Source organism: Triturus cristatus, chromosome 2_1, assembly GCF_964204655.1.
Source record: "Triturus cristatus chromosome 2_1, aTriCri1.1, whole genome shotgun sequence".
Classification (NCBI taxonomy): Eukaryota; Metazoa; Chordata; class Amphibia; order Caudata; family Salamandridae; genus Triturus; species Triturus cristatus.
In genome coordinates, this window is record NC_140581.1 from 327,909,614 (window position 1) to 327,929,499 (window position 19,886).

General features: G+C 43.9%; 1 protein-coding gene across 2 annotated transcripts in view; it reads right to left on the reverse strand.

The window, feature by feature from the left end:
* HCN1 (hyperpolarization activated cyclic nucleotide gated potassium channel 1) overlaps positions 1-19,886 on the reverse strand; it is an 893,359-nt gene that overhangs the window by 872,502 nt on the left and 971 nt on the right. The window lies entirely within an intron of this gene.

Below are 19,886 nucleotides of genomic sequence, written 5' to 3' on the forward strand. Positions count from 1 at the left end.
AACACGGTACTCCAATTTCTGACACTTTACCTGACTGTATGCTACGTGACTCCACTCTACTGTACCCCACGCCACTATAGTCTATGACACGCCACTCCTCTCTATGACACTTTACTTCACTCTACAATACCCCACTCCAGTGTACTCCACTCCACTATACTCCACTATATTACACTTTATCTCACTTTATACCACTGTACTATACTCCATTCTGCGCCACTCCACTGTCCATCACTCTACTCCATTGAACACAACCCCACTTTTCAACACTGTATTGTGCTCTATGCCACTCTATGACAATCTACCCCACTCTATCCCCATGCACTCTACACCACTGTACTAGACTGTATGACACTCAACACCACCCCACTTAACTCCTCTCCATGATACGCCACTCCGCTCTACAACACTCTCCTCCACTGTACTCTATGACACTCCACTCAATGGTACTTTACTCTATGACGCTCTTACTCAGTCTACTTCACCCTGCTCTACTCTAAAACACTCTACTCCACTCTATGACAGTCTATGACACCCTACTCTCCTGTTCGACACGCCATTCCACTGTACAACTCGCTGCTCCAGTCTACAATACTCATAAGACACCATGTCACTGCGCTATATAACACTTAACTACACTGTACGATATACTACTACCCTCTACTATACTCCATTTGATTCCATACTACAATACTCCAGTCTATGACAATAGACTTTACAACACACACCTCCACTGCACTATATGACATTCCACATAACAACTCTCCACTTGTGACACTGCACTCTATGATTTGAAAACATTTTTATTATAAAAACTTAAATTGAAATTACATTTTTATTAAAGGTTAAAAAGCTTAGTTATAGTTAGGAAAACTTATTTTCCCTCTACAAAGTTTAAACTACACAAACTTAAAAAATTCTAAAGTTACAGTTATAACATTTATTTGTAATGTATCCACCACCTTCAAATTATTATAACAGGTGAAACTCGTCACACTCTTTTCGGCTCTCTAACCAGACAACACTAACTATAACTCACCACTCTCCCATGTATTCCCCATTGCAATTTCCAACAGGAACATTAGATACAGCTACAGTCAGAACAGCTGAATGGAATGACTCCACAATTGGCAGAAAGCTGGATCTCTACCCAGAACAAGTGCTTTTTGTGATTTAGTGTAAGTCTGTTCAGTAGTTTTTGAGAAATGATGGTTCAAACTGTATAGATATCTACTGACACAGGAGTACAGCGGAATTATCAGATCAAAAGATAAGATATGATTGGTTGCTTCTCATCAACAAATATGTTGGTCAACCATTTAAGGAAAGAGTCTCAGTCCTCATGTCCTGAAGTTTTTTTTTTTAAACATCCGGGGTGCAGAGTAGCTGGACCAAAAGTTGATATTTTATAACTCCCCCCCCCCTTTTCAATTTGAATTAACTCAGGTGTGTGTGGGGGTGCTGCATTATTTATATAAGGGGAGGAGGTTGTGTGCCCCATCTTCCTGAGCCATTTAATGGTGGCCCCAGGAACCCAATCCCCTGGGGTCTCTGTAATTATTTTTGGGGGGAGTGGGAAGCATGTGCTCCACCTCCTCAAGCCATTTAATGGCCCTGGGTATCCTTCCCCTGTGGTCCAATATAACAATTATTCAGGGAGGTCTGTGGGACTCCTATGCTTGAGTCATATAATGGCCATGCGGCCCCCATCTCCAGAGCCCAATTCCAGGAAGTGTCCCTGGGACCCCATCCCTGGGACACTGTTTTGTTCAGTGTCAGGGAGAGTGTGGCAGGGGAATCCTGAACTGTCACTGACGCTATCCAGGCTAAGCACCTACCGGAGAAGTAGAACGGCGGATCTTTGGCGGGGCACCCACGCTGTTTGTCTCCCCCGCTGCCCTGACGACATCGAGGGCCGCGGTGGGGGGAGACTACAGCTCCCGTGAGCCTTTACTGCCACGCCCCATCCCAGGTGATTGCGCGCCCGGAGGCGCTTTAAAATCAGCGGCTCCCTCGGTGGAGCGGGGGAATCCTGAACTGTCACTGACGCTATCCAGGCTAAGCACCTACCGGAGAAGTAGAACGGCGGATCTTTGGCGGGGCACCCACGCTGTTTGTCTCCCCCGCTGCCCTGACGACATCGAGGGCCGCGGTGGGGGGAGACTACAGCTCCCGTGAGCCTTTACTGCCACGCCCCATCCCAGGTGATTGCACGCCCGGAGGCGCTTTAAAATCAGCGGCTCCCTCGGTGGAGCGGGGGAATCCTGAACTGTTACTGACGCTATCCAGGCTAAGCACCTACCGGAGAAGTAGAACGGCGGATCTTTGGCGGGGCACCCACGCTGTTTGTCTCCCCTGCTGCCCTGACGACATCGAGGGCCGCGGTGGGGGGAGACTACAGCTCCCGTGAGCCTTTACTGCCACGCCCCATCCCAGGTGATTGCGCGCCCGGAGGCGCTTTAAAATCAGCGGCTCCCTCCGCGACGCGGGACGCGCGCGGGCGTCGCCGGGCTGAGCCCGGGCAGAGGGCGGGCCGTCTGTGGCCGTCCGGGGTCGCTGGAGGTCGGGCCGGGCAACCCCTCTTGGCCTCTCTAAAGTTGGTGCCCAATCGGAAGTCATCGTTAAGTTTGTGAGTAAAGTATACGTTGTGACTAGGATTTAATTATTTATTGTTGCTCAGTATACTCAAAACACTTATTGGAAAATGGGGAAAAAAGCTCCACCTGTGCTTAAACCTAGTCGTAGGCAACTAACATCTCCCTCAACTGCTACTGTTCCCACCCCGTTGCCTAGTTTGACCGCAATCGATAAAATGCTGCAGAGGACGATCGGCGCTGTGGCTTCTGCCATCCAAAATACTGAAAGACGCCTCTCGCTCCCACCAAGCACGCAATTACCTTTGCTGCAGGACAATACATTGGATTCCCTGGTGGCCACATCGGACATAACATCCTACGCGGGGCTACCAGGCACTGACTCAAATGTGAATTGTATAATCCTGGACAGTGTATCCCCTAATCATCGTACAATGGAAAATAGACTATCACAAACACCGTCCATGTCACGATCAAGCGTTAATAAGATCACTGATACATCCCTAATTAATGAGCAGGAAGGGATAGAACTATGCCTAGACACGGACGTATCAACTACAGATAAGGAAAAAAGCGATAGTACACCAGCACGAACAAGGGGACAAAAAGCAAGAAAACAAAAAGCAAAGCGGAAACAGAAACACTTAGAGTCACTAGCAGATACACGTAGAGAGAATGGTGGACGTCCTCAATTGAGTAGGCCTTTTTCTCCTGTAGTACAAAACCATACTCAAAGCGAGGTGCACTTTGGCAAAAATAATGAACAAAGTTCATTAACTAATGCAATGCCGGGTAATGAAGATTTTTGGGGGAGACTGGAGACCTTAATAACTACTCTTTTAGGACCTATTAGTCAACAAGTCCTTAATATTGACAAGAGGTTGAAGGCATTAGATGACCATGTGTTGAAATTAGGCACAGGGTGTAATTCTATAATTTCAACACACCATGTTGCATCCAACATTAATACACAAAAACTACAACACACTATGGCCAACAAGAAAAGTATAGTGGAGACTAATGCCTCTCCCTCCACATCCAAACTGAGTAGAAGTAAAGGTCAATCAAACACAGAACCCTTATCCAGACAGGCATTAGATACCAAAACCACCACAACAGTTAGTTTGGGAGGAAGGGAGAAATCCACTGACATAAACAACAGGCCAGTAACGAGACAAGTGCAGGATGCTAACCAAGACCACCCAACAGATAAGCCCGATATAATTGAAGTGACTAGCAAGAGACAGATTCCGGCCCGCATTAGTTTGCCCCCAGATTGCGGCCCATATGTTTTGATTTTAGCTAATGTCCCAAAATTGGAGGAAACCAAAGAGGAAAACTACACAAGCTTAAGAAATAGAACTCTCCACTGGCTTTCTGCAAATTGTAATTTCCCAATGGGAGGAGCAGGGGAAATTATTCATACACAGAGAGTAGGGTGGGTGGGTCCATTGAGGAAAAAGTTTGAAGGAGATTGCATCATTATAAATTTTAGATCTCCACAATGGGTGCAATCTACACTCTCAAAAGCCCCACTGCCCTCACCCTGGGAATTTAACACTACTCTGCTTCCTCTTGGGTATTTTTATAGACATTTAATTGACCTTCATTCTAATCCTGGGTTTAACTTTTTAACAGATCAACCGGGCATGAATCGTAACATTGCTAACGGCTATGAACATCCTTACCAAGAGTTTAATACTAATTTTAGGAACGGTTGTTCATTAGGCCAACGGATTATACCCCCACCATATCAATTGCCATATTTATCTTTCCCCACTCCCTCCTATCCCAATCCAAGGGAGAGACCTTACGTAAGGCCTAAACACAACTTTAACATGCCCCAGAACGAGCCAAGGTATATATACAATATACCAACGCACAATCGTTTTGAACACGCTCTCTCCAATTTGGAATGTCAAGATTGACTGGGGAAAGGAAATAGGGGGTGTGAGGATGTAGTAATTACTGTTAAGGAAAATCCCCCGGATGTACAATGTAATGAGATTGTGACAATGGCACCACGCATTGTTTTGACTATGTCCCCAGTCACACATGAGAACATAACTACTCCATCAATTCAACCTAAGCAGCCTAGTGGCTATAATGCCTCTTGTGCCCTAAAACGCCCTAAATTGTCCATCCTTAGTTGGAACGTTGCTGGGTTGGAACCAAGATTGCTTGACCCTCAATGGATCAAGCTATTGGATAACAAAGATATTGTTATGTTCCAGGAGACATGGGCTGTCAGCAATTTATTTATTGAGGGCTACCACTGTTTTAGTGTAACCTCAAAGAAGCCCATTTTTGGCCGTGCAGTGGGAGGATTATTTATAGGTGTTAGTACATTGGTGGGAGGTACCATCAAAGACCTATCAGAAGGAAATCCGAACATTCAGGTCCTCGAGTTGAAACTAAAATCCAGGATTTTTATAATTAATTTTTATAATAATGACTTTTATTCCACACCCAACACAAACTATATAGCCCTCTCTAAGACTCTAAGAAAATTGGAAACAAACTTGGAATCAGAGGGGGGGATAGGGATTCTAATCGGCGGAGATTTTAATGCTAAATTATCAAAGAAGTCTTGGACCGAGGACACAAACAATATCACGGACCAAGCTGAAAAAAGGGGGCTTGAAATAGCAAAATTATTGAGTGAACACACCCTTGGAAATGCCATGGAAGTATCTTTAACACCTGACATGGACTATGTCCCCACGTTTAGGGGGCGCGATTGTTGCTCAACTATTGACTTTATTTTTATGTCCCCCGATTTGCTGGACCGTGTTTTGGAATCCAAGGTGATAAAAACATCTTTTGGTGATCATAACCCCCTCACAGTTACTTTGCACTTAGGCTCCCGCCCTGTATATGCAAAATCTATTGGTGCAAGAGACATCACACCATCAGGTGACGGTCTGCGGCTGAAATGGAGGGGGATTGATAGCGGAGCTATTTTAGAAAATGTGCAGAATGAGCATTCCGATTTAATTAATTCTTGTCTATTTTTAAACGGAGATAATAATAGAATAATCTCTGACTTTGGCAAACTGTGTTTAGTGATTAAAAAATTGTTGTCAGTCCCACTGCCAAAAATAGCGAAAGAACCAAGATGGTTTGACTCGACTTGTTCTAAGGCAAATAGGGACCTACGTGAAGCATTGTCTTCTAACCCAAGGTGTATATTAGAGGTACAACTGGCCAGGAAAAACTACAAGCTAAAAACAACTGAAAGGAAGGCTGCCCTGCTGACAGAACAGTGGGAAACATTGGTTGCGAGTGCAAATTTGAAGAGTAGCGGCCCCTTCTGGTCAGCCGTTAGGAAGACGCGAGATATGGGGAAACAATTGTCCCCAATTAGCTGCAATATTACTAGTAGTAGTTGGGAGGCTCATTTTGCTAAAATATATGCTACCCCCTCTAAGGAAGTAACTATTCCTTCTTTGAAGGTGACATGCAATCTCAAGATTGACCTTCCTGAGATAGTCACAGCCATTAAAGAAAGCCTTGGTAACAAGGCCCCTGGTCCCGATGGGCTCCCTATAGACATTATTAAGTATAACACGGATTTATGGGCACCAATTCTTCTTAATGTTTTCAATAGTCTACCTATGGCGCCAATGCCTGACACTTGGGCGACCAGCACCATAGTTCCCATTTTTAAGAAGGGAGATAGGTCAGACCCAGCCAACTATCGTCCAATCTCGCTATTGGACAATACCTTAAAAATCCTTGGACGAGTTATCTATAATAGGATGATAGAGTGGACTGAAGATACTGATCTACTGGATCCGTGCCAGTTGGGATTCAGGAGTGGTGTAGGCACGGTGGAGCAGTGCCTAAACCTGAAATTGATTATCGATAAATACAATGTTGCTCGCTCTAGTCCTATCTACCTCGCATTTATGGACCTTTCATCTGCATTCGACCTAGTTAATAGATCCAAATTATGGCTTATGCTTTCTAACTATGGTCTGGACGCAAGTCTTGTTAATTTTCTGGCCTATCTCCACACGGACCTTAAAGCACAAGTTAGGATCGGGTCTGGTGGCGATGTGTCCGGACCCATAAAAATAGGTAGGGGGGTGAGGCAGGGGTGCGTTCTGGCACCTCTGCTATTTATTATTTATATTAATGGTCTTGCCAAAGCCCTGAAACAAGTGACGAGAGATGTTCCAATTATCCAGGGGAATCCTCTACCAGTTTTATTATACGCAGATGATGCGGTCATTATGGGCCGCACCCCTAATGCTCTTCGTTTGCTTATTAGAGCATTCGTCCAGCATATGGAGGCACTTGATCTGCGTGTAAATTTTAAAAAATCTTTTATCATGTCTAGCGGACCCGGGAAAAGGAAGCTCAATACGATAAATGTAGGTTCGGATAAATTAGAATCCGTAACCTCCTTTCCATACCTAGGATTGGTTTTCGCTGCGAACGGCTCATGGAGTGGGCACTCTGCCCACGCCATGGGCAAGTTCTCGAAAGCCACTAATTCTATATTGAGCCTCCAACGCCCGAAGAAAATAGGTGCCACTAGGGCCATTTTAAAAAATGTTAAATTACAGTGCATTCCTGTGGCAACGTATGGGGCTGAGGTCTGGGGCTCAGGGAGAAACTCAGGGATTCAACGGGAGGAAAATCGTTTTTGTAGAAAAATATTGGGTGCTCCTTTTTCAGCCTCTGAATTCATCTGTCACAAAGAACTAAATCTCCCCTATGTATGTGATTTTATCAGAGCCAGACCAGCCCTATTTTGGATTAGGATTTGGACAAATAACTTTGCGACCCTAACCAAAAACATTATATTGGATTGCCTAAAGTGTGACCACCATATGTCAATACCCTGGTTAGCCGAGGTCTCCAAAACATTATGTGCAGTGGATAAAGGCAATCTTTTCTTAGAACCCACAGGAATTGAGAAGAATGATAAGGTTGTAGTCAAACAAGCACTTTATGCACTTTTTAATTCAGAAAGAATGGGGAAGGAGCTATCTAAATCTTCTGTTGCTACATACATGGGGTACGATTTGTGTAGACACCCACTACCATCTTACCTAACTCTCCCCATGTCTAATTGGGAACGATCGCTGCTCTTTCGTTTAAGGGCAGGTTCTGTAAAAACCCTGTTGGCTTTCCCTTTGGGGTATCATCACACAGTAGAATACAATCCCTGCCCATGTGATGGAATTAGCAAACAGAATGACATTCACTTCCTATTCTTCTGTAAATTTTATTTAAAATATATTAACTAGTTTTTAACTCCCTATTTTAGAAAATTAAGACCCCTTTCACTGGGGGAATCATGTTCATTATTATTTTCCCTGGATACAGATGAATTAATTTTTCGCACCAGCACTTTTCTGAGATTAATAGTACACGCACGCAAAACGATGGAAAATCCCTGAAGACTATTTATGCTAGTTGTATATTTGCAAATGAATTACTGTGATTGTGGTGTTTTTATGGACTGTATTATTGTATAAATGTGTTGTTTTTCTTTGTTGTACTTTTATGGATTTTATGAAATTCGAATAAAGGTCTTTTGAATTGAATTGAATTGAGTGTGGCAGGGAACAGAAAGGTAACTCCCTGACTGCACTCTTCTGAGCAGGGAACATGGGGTTGCTTTCATCCGGCGAGGGCAGAAACAAAAACTTCTATCATGGGGCAGGAGCAAACCAATGCAGCTGACTCTCGCCGAACCCCATGATTGGTATTGGCAGTTTACTTGACAGGATCATTGAGGCCAATAACCTCCTCTGCTATCCCCAAGGTTTCTAAATGTGGGATCAAGTCACTCAAACAACGTAAAAAGGATGGTCAGCTACCTTGTGAGCCAGCAAAGTTAACAAGTGGGTAGCTAATGGTGCTGAGCAGAGCCACAGGACTCTCTCCATATCCCCAACACTTAACATATTTGTTTGGTTCCCTGGGTTGGACCAGGCCACCCAAAAAAAAAACAATATAAAAAATATGACATGAAATGGAGCTGAGTGGAGTAGCTGCTCAGTTTATATTCACGGCTCCCGCAGTAGTGCACCCCATAATTCCTTATGAGGGCTTTCTATTTGTATTTTGTGTTTCTCGTGGTGCCACAAGAAGGAGAAGGCGCATCACCAACGATTTTCCTAACGTTGTCGGGGGCTTTAGAGAGCACAGTAGCTCTACCGATATGGACATTTAGAAAAACTTTCAGTAAGATTCCTGGGTCATTAAATACATGACCCCCGGAAAGATTGCCAACTTTTTTTAAAACACTCCAAGTTGGAGATATATGCTCATTCGATGGAGTGCGGTAACCCTTTATGGTTGGTCCCATGGCTGCATTTTGGGGCTTCAAGGCTGTTAAAGAAAGACTCAAACACACATTTATAGATGTTTTGAATAGAAATGCTTTATTTGAAAGATTTTGTAACTATTAATAAGCATCTCTATGTGTGTGTTAATTAAATCTTTGGTTTGAAGTTATTGTTAGATTATTGTGGTGACTTTTTGACACACGCATATATATACATATATGTGTGTGTGTGTATGTGTGTGTGTGTGAAAAGTCACCACAATAATCTAGCAAAAACTATATATATATTACTTCATCACTCACCACATAATAAATTAATAGTAGATACTAAATTAATGTTTATTATAATGAATGACCTTAAGGGTTGATGGATTTGGCCCTTTCACACTTCCTGAATTGCAGGACAAAGTTACACAATTTCAGACAGCTTTCAAGGAATTATACTCACTTTATAATCTATCTGTTTCTGAACTTGCTGTAAACAAAATCGACTTTTCGCAATATCTTGGTTTCCACAATGTCCTTGTGAACAAGTCAATTGTCTAAATATCATTACAAATAGTATGAGAGGGGCCTTGTTGACCAAAGGGGCAGTGCTCTGTATTAGATCATCAAATCTGCAAATATTCCTTTTGGCTAGCGGCTTTTCCTTAACCACTAGCGCTCACATATCACAATCATCGCACACATCACTGGTCACTACTTGTTCACATATACATACATATGGCCCCACCAACAGGAGCATTTAGTGCTACAAGATCATTAATCATATATAAACATATATTTAATAAAAGCAGGCATACTTTATAAACAGTACTAATGTCTTCTATTGAGAATACATAAAAACAATTTAACAATGAGTGATACAAAAATTGACACACCACAATAAAAAAAAAAATCCGCCCTACAAGAAAAAGGGGACAGAAAGAGAGAGAGAAAACACACAAGACAATACTCTTTGTCATAAATTCATCAGCTGGTTTGTGTAAATAATCAATACAGCAACATGATCAATATCTCTCATCTACCGTGCCAATATTTTCTTCAAATGTAGCTCTATATATACAGGAAATACAGGAAAGACTGAGGTGATGGTGGTTGGCAAACAGCCCTCCATGTGGTCACACTTGTTGTGGCCGGAGGAATTGGGACCAACACTGACTCCCAAATCTAAGGTTAAAAATTTTGGAGTCTGGTTTGACAACACCCTATTGTTTGCAGAGCAGATATCAGCTGTGGCTAGAACATGATTAGGCACTCTAAGACTGTTGCACAAAATCTTGGATATACTGCCGTTAGATGCTAAAAAGACCACTGTGCAAGCCCTTGTCACGTCCCGTTTGGACTACTGCAACGTCCTCTATCTGGGGGTCACAAAAAGTAATTTGAACATCTTACAGAAGGTCCAAAATGCAGCTGCCCGAGTGATATTGAATATCCCTAGGCGGGTATCGGTGGGGGCAGCCTTGAGGAAATTACACTGGTTTCCTGTACAGGCCAGAATCACCTTTAAGGATTTGTGTTTCTGCCACAGGATTCTCAGTGAGAAAGAGCCGAGGCACCTGCACCCAATACTCACTGCTTATAGACCCACCCGGAATCTTAGGTCTATGGGCACTGCTAAGTTGGTATTGCCTAAGGTTCGAAAGGCACAGTCAGGAGGTGGATCCTTCGATTTTCTCGCGGCTAAGGCCTGGAATAACCTACCTATGGAACGGAGGATCTATCCATCTGAAACAATGTTTCGTAAAAAACTGAAAACCCTGGGGATTGGTCTTAGTATTTTGGTTGCAGGGTTCTTACGCATTTTAGGGCCTGTGGACCTTAGGGGGGGAGGGCTCTGTGGTCATGGTCTGTAATGTCCTAGCGAGGTGACACTCCGTTGGAGTAACCAGGTGCTTTATAAGCTTAATACTAATATATATGTATCCATGCGTTTCAGAGGTATTTGACCAATTCCAACCACCTTCTTCAAGATAGTTTCTAGTCAATATGAAATATTCATTGGCACCCGGAAGGGAATCTTCTTACTTCATAATAGTGCATACATATATAACACTCCTCATCTTTTAACTTAACTTATAAGGAATCTCAACACTGGAATTAAAAGATCCTCCGTGAGACCCAATTGGGGCGACTAATCCCTTTCACGTTTGTTCGCACTTGAGTTCATGGGCAACACCCTCTTGCCGTATCTCGCAACTGTACTACGAGGTATTAGCCCCTGACTGTCATCCGGCCCTGGTCTCTTTTTCACCTACTGGCCTCCCGCTATCTAGTTCACGGGCAACGTGGCTTGGTGGTGGTATGTCTAGTCTCTTCAATATGGTACCTGTTGGGGGGGAGATATGTATGTATATATGAGCAAGTAGTGACCAGTGAAGTGTGCGGTGATTGTGATATGTGAGTGCTTGTGGTTAAGGAAAAGTGAATAGTCAAAGGGAATATTTGCAGATTTTATAAATATCATTACATACAAGCACACATCTACATACAAACACAAATTGTCTGTGCACCCTTGCACAATAAAATTGTGATCATTTACAACACATTTTAATGTGACAATGCGCAATATTTCCTGGTGACACAATCACTGTCTCCTATGCCGATGAAACACAACGAACATGGAACTTATTGGCAAAGAAGATTTCCCAAAATAATATGCATTGCCAACTGCTATAAGGTAAAAATCAAGAGAGGGAAAGAAGAGGGAAATTAAGGTTGTGACTCACCCTCCTCATATATAGTGTTACAATCAAGAGAGAGTCAACTTTGATTCATTTAGCATGGACCCACTTGATATAGAGGAAAAACCTTTTTATTCAAGGAACTCCCAGTCACTGAATGTTATCCAGTGAAATGCTTCATCATCAAGTTTATCCCAACTCGATGAGGGTTGGGGCATGCTGTGACTTCTTTCCTTACAAGGGAGCACTGTTGTAAGGAAAAAGGTGTGGGGTCTATTTGAGGTAATCTTTAAAAATGCCTAAGTGGTGCCCAACTAAGAATTTATGCACAGGTCCGCCTGACAAGGTTAAAAACTAGGGAATGGGCTAGCTGTGGAGTTACTGTCACTCCATCGCCCTTACGTATAATCAACTAGTTTTTGCCATGTACTCCAATCCAGTGGCTTTGGTCAGGATCAGCATGTCTTTATTAATACCCTGTGGGAAAGGGTGACTGGTTATTTATTTAATCATTCATACCATGCCACACATGTACATGGTACACTACTGTAATACCCTTTTTTAGAAGAGGGTCCACCTGAGGATAAGAAACACATTTAGTTACAGCAGGGGACCATGAGTATGGTCCAAAACATGGTTCTTGTACGACCTAGATAAGCGGATAAAACAGAAAGGTATTGAGTGTACCACGAGGCCATAACATTAAAACAGACGCTGTGCATACGTCAGTGTATTATATCACTAAACACTGCAAACACAAGCAATATGAAGGAGGTTCAATGCATACACCCACGGATAGTTAAATGACATGCCCACTTATTTAGTGGACGCCTGGTGCCCCATAGGGATCTCCATAGGGCAGTGTGCCCAGTAGTCACACACTATAAGGAGAATGTCTAAACATCATTACATACAAGCACACATCTACATACATACACAATTTGCCTGTGCACACTTGCACAATACAACTGTGATAATTTACACCACATTATAATGCAACAATGCTCTATTTTTTCAGGAAACACCATCTCTGTTTCCTATGCCAATGAAACTCATCTTGCCTCAGCTCACCAAAAAGCAAAACTACTCCCTTTCTGCTTTCCATCCCATCGAGAATGACAGTGTGCTTCCTGGAACTTCATGTCTCAAAAAATGTAACTAAATGACAAAGAATATGTCCCAAAATAATATGTACTGCCATCCTCTATACTGACCAAGCTTGACTTCATATCCCTATTTTGTCAGCCAATCCTGTGCATTGTCTGATTTCCTAAGGTCAAAACCCTAAGAGATGCCATCAACTCAAGCACTTCTCTTGCACACATGGAACACACATGCCCAAAGTATCCGACCGCTACCTCTAATTTCTTTATCCTCCCCTTCGTCAGTGGAGAAGAAGATACGGTAGATGATGGAACTAGCATAAACCCTTACCTCTTCCTTGGCCTGTTAAAATGCGGAAGATCACTCATCCAACTGGAACAATTTGACACAGTCATATCTGGGACTGGTAAGAAGTACTGAGTTCCGATTTCCTAAACCTGATGATCACAGTAATGGCTTCAACGCTGCCTTATTCACCAATGGATTCAGAGAGGAATCCTCCAAACTTTTAAGCAAGAAACTGCAACACTGGATATTGCAGCCCACATACACCCAAAAATCTACACCAGAACCTAGGCATACTGCTATTCCAGAGGATATGAACACACCTAAGGCCATGTTCGGTGGCCAGAGAACATGCTCAATAAATGCACCTTCATGAAGACTAAACACATGCTGGTAAAAAAAAAGCAACACATTATTTAAACCTCTTTGCATCAAATTTTTACTAAACCGACATGATCTGAGGCAAATTGGTTCACAGATCAAGACAGCACAAATTGTTCAATCATTTTTTTCATTGCTCATTTTAATTCAGGTATGCTTGTCATTCAGAGATTGAAAGAATTCAAGAACCACGTTGGGAGTATTTATTGGGAGGTTTTTTTTTACTTTGTAGTCTAAATGTCATTTCTGGGGGCAGATTTCAGATATTAATTTAATATAATAAATATTAGTTTTCACAATTTTGTTATCTTGTAAAACACAAGTTTTACATTGTACATGTATTTTTCTAGTTGAGAAATAACAAATGAGAAGCAACTACAAATTCCTGGCAACTGTGTATTTGGCTAAAGAAAATACCATTCTCTCTTGGCTGTAAATCTCTGGATGTAACCATCTTCTTCACAAAGGACCACTACACTGGTTTTGGGACAATTTCATGAGAGAAGAGAAAAGCATAAACTATTATTAATTACACTACATTACAATTAATAAATTCCAATTCCAAGGGGACTCTCGGTGTAACTGAGCCGAACTAACTAACATGGTGCTCTATTCACAAAGACTGGTGTATGAGCAAGCGTGCATAATATGGTACTCCTGGCCTACTCATAACTCGCCCTACAATTCATGAGTACCACAAGAGTTAGTAACAGTAAATGTTTTGTGAGTGGGGCCCGAAATGTTTCCAGGGGAGATCAGGACGACTGCAATCATATCAGCCAACAAAATCAAACCAACTGAAGCCGGAAATGGGATTAGGCCATAATACATGAAGATATCGCAATAAAGTTATCGATGTGGGCGAGACACAATTTGTGTGATTCACATTTATTTCTGTTTCTGGGTAGATTTATTGCCAGAAAACTCCGTTCTGCAGTTGAACACGCGCATAGTGCCATAGTGTTTAAGAAATGTGCACAAGGATGAGCCACACTTGCATCACGTCCTCCATCGCCAATTGCCTTAAACAGACAACCGTAAATGACTGAATCACAATTTACCGTAACATAAAGTCCTGTACATTAGGCGTACATTTAGAGATGTGGGAGTCGTGGAGGGTACACTATGGGAAGAAAGTAGAGCGTCGGGAGAACAATCAATGTCAAACAAGGTCAAGTGGGGTTCCTACCATTAATTGAAATGATTAGGAACTTCACAAACACAGAATTCCCAGTGCTCCGCAGATGCACCTGCATGGGCTTGGTGTAAGCCGTGCAAAAATGGTGCCAAAGTGAGCCTTTGCATCCAATATTTACCATATGTCCATAGAGTTAGAAGGTATTGGAAAAATACCTGAAGGCAATGTGGCCCCGCTGATTGCGTTTGGGAAGCCGGAAATATTACCTAACCCTGGGCATGAGTAATGCGTGCCATGCGTGAGTTACAAAGGTGTCGCTTTAGGGAATATCGGCGAGGGGGACATGGGCATGCCGGGTTCCGTCGCTCAGCTCATACTTCAGTGTGTGCACATATGTCATGTGAAGCGTATGCCGGGCGCTACGGTAAATGTATGTGAATTGTGAAAAATAGCGATGGATCGACCAACAATTCTTTCGTTTCCTTATGTCTCTACTGGACTCTACGAAGAAACAAATCCAACAGTAAAACCTCGCATGTGAACCGTGAGATGTTTCTGGGATGTGATCTGTGCGTCCCGCTGTTACCATCAGTGCGTGTGCCAAGCTGAAGTCATCTCAGTGCCAGTGACGTCCGTGCAGCTGCACTGACGTGAGCCCCATTCATTGACACCAAACGGCAGCCAGCCCGTGGTCTGCCTGGGGGTGATTGTCCTGCTGTACTAGAAGAACGAAACTGATCACCCTATAGCATGAAGGTGGAATGTCTTACTGTTTCCATCAGATCCCAAAGTATAAAAGACATTTGCGTTGCCATGTCTGCATCTAATGGTGATCCTGGCATGGAGGGAGAAGAGGTGGGCTGGAATAGTTGGGGGACATTTGTGTTTGGATAAAGGGAGTAAAGTTGAAGTGGGAGTCACACAATTAGCACCTAGAGCTAACATGCTCACAGCTCACATGGGACATGATGACCATAGAATTACGCAGACGTTTCTTGCCCTTGTAATTAGTGACGCCTCCCCTGTTGGCAGACTTTGACAACATCACACCGCCCCAGTGACCCGGAAAGGCACAATGTGCTTCCCTTGAAGTTGTAGATGTGCTGCTTACATAGACAAAGCCAACTACAGCCTTGACTACGTTTCAGTGGGCGTGATCTCTGACCTTAGAGTCGTGACACCTGATATTTGCTGTATTTAAACAAAGCCATGACTGTGCAGACATATAAAACATATGCTTACCTCCATAGATGGGACAGAATATGGGTTATCCGAATGTGTCATTGGAGGTTTAAATTTACCCACGCCCTCGAGGTAAACAATCTTTAGAAGAGGCACTTGCGGACTCATTGCAGTGTCATGCCTCACACACGAATCACAGCCTCACGTCGCCTTTTTGTTGGCACGTGAAACAGTAGCGCCTTACATATGTACACGTAAGTGTTGGCTCTATATAACATGCAGGTTTTGCTCATTTTCCATTTGTAAGTGTGTTATAAACAAAGCGTTGAAATCAAAGAGATGACTCGGAGCTGTCCGGGCGACAGGGCAGGCCTAGCGTGAGGCCTCCGTTATAGTAAATGTGTCCACTGCCGCATGCCGTACTTTGCGTGCCATTTTGAAAGAGGCGCTTCAAGCCTAAAATATCTATCTAAAGGGAACTGTAATGCAACCGAGAGAAACGATAATTAATTTAAGTATTATCCGAAGACAATATTACCGCATTGGCGATAACACGTGCATCTCAAACACCCTGTTGGTCGATGCACAGACTCCCTGTGGCAATGTAGCCTGTGGATAAACAGAACACAGACAGGGTTGGGGTATGACAAAATATGCAGAGCGGCAAACTAATTGTAAACCCTTCATTATCCAGAATGATGAGATCCACGCCTATTAATAAAACATGTTTCTAAAGATACACCATAGAATTTAAAAAGGCATGTATGGTGGCAGTTACTGCTGCAACTCTATGGCAGTGCGATTTTCTTTGTCATTTGTCTTTAAATCACGTTTCCTGTAGCACTAGATACAATCCGCCATGTCAGGCACCCAGGACATTCCTTTGGCTCATCCTATGTTTCTATATTTAGGTGGCACATTTTGCTGGGTGATATGCAATGATATCCATAAATATAATACCCACTGGCTCATCAATTAATCAGAATGCTTCTCATGAAATTGTAATGAGTGATGTAACCTCAGCGTCATAATATTCGCAGTCAGTTCTGTCCGTAACGGTGCCCTATGGGAGATAACCTAGGCCTGTGCAGATACAGGCAGGCAGGCAGGCAGAGGCTGCCGAAGGCTCGTCAGAAGCGCCTAGAAAAGTCAGAAAAGGGCAAACCAAAAAAGAGAACAGCGCTATGGGCCAATTTGCTCTGTTTTTTCAGTCCTCAAATTAAAAGTGAAGAGTGTTGTTGCTGTTGTAACTGCACCAATGATACTGTTTTTTCTTCTTCTTCTGGTGGTGAGGTCATTTTAAGATACACAGGCAGCACGTAGCGTATACATTTAATATCTGTACAACACCAGGAACCCATCAAAAAGTAATCCTGCTCACAAAGAACAAGATGAATACTTTCGTTGCTTTCACTTTAATAGGTGTGAAATGTGTTTAGCAAAAGGAGTGGTAGTTGATGGTGAAAAACGCAGTAAAAGTGCATCTACACTACTTTTCGTGTGTTTTTGGAGGGGGAGAGAGCTTTCCGCAACACAGCTGGGGCCTAAACGGTACCCTTGCCTCTGGCATGTTTAGAAGCCGGTATGATGCACACAGGATATTTCATTGCATGTCATGTTGGTACAGAAAGAAGGTGTTTTAAAATAAATTATGAATGTTTACAGTTATGTTTCAAATGCCCTTTGAATAATTAGAATGAGGCCGTAAGCAGCCAATCGGCGAGCTGATAACGTCATGATTTATGGGAACTACAAAAGTAGCGACACTGAGATAATCTGAGTATGAATAATGCTGGGCATTTATAAAGCCTTAATGCACATTATTCGAGTGTAGTAGTTCTGTTCCGCAGAAGCATCGAAGCAAATCAGTTCGACAAGGCACGGGATTTTGACTTTTTTTTTTTTTAAAGAATAATAATCCTGAACATCCAACGTGCAAAAGAGTACACAGGAAAATCAAACTAAAAGTATCTGCTGGCCCTTTAAAGACATGTCTTTCATTTCACCCCTACCAAATTGCCTTTGGAGCACCCTTCTGGTGGTGCACACGTCCTTGTAAAAAGGAGCTCCGCATCTGCGGCCCTCTTTGAACACAGCTTGCGCCTGTGTACAACAGGCCTCCGGTGTGCCACGAAGCCAAGACTCGCAGCGTGTAAAAGTGAGTTTCTCCGCTCACTCCGCATCATCCTGCCCTACAAGTGAATGCACGCTTCACGCTAGACATTGCACACATGGAAACGGGCAGCAGTAGACCCAGGCCGTGAGGCGGTGACTTTCAGCACCTTGGACAGAGCCCAGGGGCTGCTGCTAGAACAACCATGGATTCACTCACGTCGAGCGCCGGGCGAGAAACCGGCAGGTACCTAAGCCCATCCGCGGTCTATGTGCTGTACAATGTGCAAGCCCAGCTCTGCAAAAGCAGCCACTTCCCTCCCCTCATGTGTCAGGACCTGAAGGTGTGTATCCCCCACTTATGGTATAATTAATGTACACACAACTACTGGTGGTCGCCCTCCCCCTGCCTGACGCCTGCAAGGACCGGGGCTCAATGCACGAACATAAGCCCAATCTTGTCCGAACTCCGAAGTCGGGGACGGGGGTGGAGGGGGTTGCCTGAGAGATCGATACTATGAGAGAGGAGGGGCAGCTACAAAGATAGAATTTGGCATAGTTCGAGAATTTCAGATACCTAGAGAAAGAAAGAGAAAGGAAGGCGGAATGGAGGGAGAGAAAAGAAGAAGAGAGGGCGGAGAAAGAGGGATAAAGAGGGGAGAGGGGGACGCAGAAATGGTGTTGGGGGGAGGGGAGAAAGTGTGACAGAAACAGAGAGTTGCAGATGCACATTGACAGAAAGAGGAGCGAGAGACGGAGTAAGAGAATGAGTCAGAAACCGTGATACGGAAATACATATATAGGGAGCGGTAAAGGAAGAGAATGTAGGGGCAGAGAGACCCGTATGGATGGAGAGACAGAAAGAAACGGACACGGACAGGTGGCGTTTGTGAGAGATGGACGGAAGGGCAGAGAGGCGTGCAGAGACGAACAGAGGGACATGAGAGACAGAGAGGGCTGGTGATCGATGAGGGGGTAAAAAATGGAGAGAAAGAAAGCCACGGGAGGCAGAGCGAAGGGGGGGGGGAAGAGAAATAGGGAGAGAGACACGCACAGACTGAAGAGGGCACGCAATGACACAGAGACCGAAGCAGGTGCAACGAGAGGGACGGGCAGAGGGATTGTGAAGGGTATGGGGGCGAGGGAAAGAGACAGGAGAAGTGGGAGAGACAGCGAGTGGGAACGAGTGAGTGTGTGTGAGAGAAAGACATTTCCTTGACTGCTGGGGCACACAGGGCAAAGGCACGGAAATGAAGAGTTTGCGGAAATGCAAACATTTGGTGACCGAAAGCAGGCCGTGGCTTGGGATTGCAGCCAGGCACAAGGGGCCGCACTCTAGTGATTCTAGCGCACGTGTGACGCGAATGAAATGATGGCCAGAGAGATGCCAACCACCTGTGCAGCGTGACGTTTCAATATTGTATTGAAAAGATGACTCTAACCTCCTTTATAGATTGCATTTTGAGGATCCTTCCATGCTTCATAACTTAACGTTACGGCAATTACTTTTTTTTTATTAGCAATAATCGACTCATCCAGCCGTTTGTGCAGGATCAGAGGGGGCCTCGTCCCATGGATTGTTAAACTTAATCCGGCTGCTGCAACAGGGGTCAAGGGTCAAGGAGGGAAGTCGGGAGTTCAAGAGACATGGTGGCGGAATCAAGGGACCCACAGGTGGTGCCGAAATTCCTAAAAGAAAGGGGGGAGGCCACACTTCGGATGGCAATCCAGGTAAAACCACTGGTCGGAGTCTGTAGCATTCTCCAAGAACATTCGCTAGTGCTTAGAAGTCACAGAAACAGCTCCTCCCCTGCACAGGCCCTAAAATGTGATCCGTATTTGGTCCCTGTGTTGAAGGTGGGGGCACGCCTGCAGGTTTCCTGGCTAATGTGAAGTTGCAAGATTGACTGATGTTCCAGGGACCGGCAGAGAAGGGGAGGAAATGGTTAAAAAGGAGGGAATTGCTGAAGATAGATTAGGCTGCTGCATGGAGGGAGGGAGAGACTTCCTGGGCGCTAATGAAAGTTTGGCGTCCAAGGTCATTGTGGTAGGAGGCTGTGTTTTGGATAACCCTTGGGTATTTCATTTTAAAGAGT